This window comes from Ovis aries, chromosome 11 (assembly GCF_016772045.2).
Source record: "Ovis aries strain OAR_USU_Benz2616 breed Rambouillet chromosome 11, ARS-UI_Ramb_v3.0, whole genome shotgun sequence".
NCBI classification, from domain to species: domain Eukaryota; kingdom Metazoa; phylum Chordata; class Mammalia; order Artiodactyla; family Bovidae; genus Ovis; species Ovis aries.
Window position 1 is genome coordinate 3,830,751 of NC_056064.1, and position 2,714 is coordinate 3,833,464.

Genomic DNA, 2,714 nt, shown 5'->3' on the forward strand with positions numbered 1-2,714 from the left:
TAATCATATTCATTTGTTAAAAGAAATTTGTTAGATTAAATGATCAGATCCTTCAGTTATAAGTATTTCAGCCACATAGATTATTTTTTTTAACTTTGAACAATTTTTATTACACAAAGGTTGTCACATAATTGGATATTTCTCTACTCTGTACACAATTGTTCTTACTCTCCACAGAAAGGCTGTTTCTTAACTTCTCATCTGGTGATAGCAAGCACTAAAATCCTGATTTTAACAGAATAGTAGTAAAAATGCCTCAGTGATTTAAGTTGAAAGCAGTACATTGGTACACAGCTCTTAAGCTCATTTATCAGGAATGTACAAATGTCTTTATTTAAAAATACAAAATAAATTATCTGTAGGCATGGACAATGACAGCAGTAAACCATTCTATGTTGTCAACTGAAACCAGTAACTGATGGTTTTAGTTATTTTCTTAAACATCAGCCAGCCTTCTCTTCAGTCAGCTCCTTCAACTGACCTCTCCTGAAGTTATTGGTGAGGAACACTGCCTTGAGTTTCCTCTCACAGTTCATCAATAATGGCAAAGCACTATTCTAAGAGTTAGAATATGCCACCTCCCATGCCACCTCCCATTCCACCCATGCCACCCATTCCAGTATCCTTCTCTTCTTTAGGAATTTCTGTGACGACAACTTCTGCTGTTGTTAAGAGAGAGGCCACTCCGGCAGCATCCAGTAATGCAGTTCTTACAACCTTAGTTGGATCAGTGATTCCCTTTTCCACCATATTCACAAAATCTCCAAGCATAGCATCATAACCAACTTCTGAAGAACTCTGCATAATTTTCTCAACTATCAGTGATCCTTCAACACCTGCATTCTTAGCAATGGTCATTGCAGAAATTTTGAGTGTTTTTTTTTAATGATTTCTATACCTGTTTTTTGATCTTCATTAGCTGGAGTTATTGACTCCAAGGCTGGAATGCACCGAAGCAGGGCACAGCCCCCTCCGAGAACAATGCCTTCTTCAACAGCAGCTCGTGTAGCATTAAGGGCATCTGTCACTCTGTCTTTCTTTTCATTCACTTCAACATCACTTGTCCCACCAACCTTCAACACAGCAACACCATCTGAGAGTTTTGCCAGATGTTCATTCAGTTTTTCCTTTTCATATTCGCTGGTTGTGATGTCTAACTGCTCAATGATCTCTTGGATACGCTTTTCAATTTGAGCCTTGTCACCTTTCCCTTTCAAGAGCATGGCATCATCTTTGGTCACAATGACCTCTCCGACTTTTCCTAAGTCATGAGGCTGAACATCTTCAAGATTTAGAGTTAGTCCTTCTTCTCCAAATACTGCACCACCAGTAGCAATAGCCATGTCTTTAAGCTGGTTCTTTCTATTGTCACCAAAACCTGGAGCTTTGACTGCCACAACTTGAAGACCAACTTTCAGCCTGTTCAAAACAAGGGTACTTAGAGCTTCTCCATCCACATCTTCAGCAATTATGACCAAGGGCTTCCGGTGAGCATTGGCAATTTCAAGAGCAGGAACAATGGACTGGACACTAGAAATTTTCTTTTCACTCAACAGAACATATGCATCTTGGAATTCACATTTCTGACCTTTGGATGTATTAATAAAGTATGGAGAAATGTACCCTCTGTCAAACTTCATGCCTTCAATAATTTCTAATTCATCATTCAGTGTTTTTTCATCCTTTACTGTGATAACACCCTTTCTTCCAACTTTTTTCATGGCATCAGAAATGATGTTGCCAATTTCTTTGTCTCCATTTGCAGAAATTGTAGCAACCTGAGCAATCTCTTCAGGGGTTGTCACAGGTTTAGACTGCTTCTTAAGTTCAGCAATTACAGCATCAACAGCTAACATCACACCTCTCCTGATTTCCACTGGATTAGCACCTTTGCTAATCTTCTCGAAGCCTTCCTTGGCAATAGAGCGTGCCAGTACAGTAGCAGTAGTGGTGCCATCCCCGGGCTCTTCGTTTGTGTTATTGGCAACGTCTTGAACAAGTTTAGCGCCAATATTTTTATATTTATCTTTTAAATCAATAGACTTTGCAACAGTCACACCATCTTTTGTCACTTTGGGACTTCCCCAACTCTGTTCAATAATCACTGTCTTTCCCTTTGGCCCCATAGTAACGGCTACAGCATCGGCTAAAAGGTCTACACCTTGAAGCATTAAGGCCCGAGCATCTGCACCGAATTTTACATCTTTGGCGTAAGCCCGAGTGAGATGAGGAGCCAGTGCCCTGGACACTGGCCTCATTTGACGAAGGACTGCGGGTAATCGAAGCATTTCTGCGGGACAGCAGCGCGACGTGTGGGCGACGAAACAGGCTGTGGGCGGCGAGTGAGGGCCACATAGATTATTAAAAGTAAAAGACCATCTTGGGATCAACTGATCTCTTTAATCTTTAACTTAATTTTGTTATGTGTGGTATGTATGTGTGTGTGTGTGTATGTAGACTTCCCATTTACTTATTCTTGATATAACTTAATAAGAAATAATTTTCAACAATGCCTCTAGTGACAATAAGAACTATTGAATTAGGTCTTATGCCTTCAGCTCATCCACTGAGATGTGGGTGAAGTGAAAGTGACACCCATTCCAACATACCTTTGGGTTTTTTTCTCCCTCAAGAAAGCTGAATTGGTTCTGCTTTATAAGCGAATGAAGAACTGCTCTATGCCCCAAGAGAAGAAAAACAGATAAGATTTAAAA

At 40.1% G+C, this 2,714-nt stretch overlaps 1 pseudogene; it reads right to left on the reverse strand.

Moving 5' to 3' along the window:
* Nucleotides 1–297: 297 nt before the first annotated feature.
* Nucleotides 298–2,291, reverse strand: LOC114112499 (60 kDa heat shock protein, mitochondrial-like; annotated as a pseudogene).
* Between the last annotated feature and the right edge of the window lie 423 nt (nt 2,292–2,714).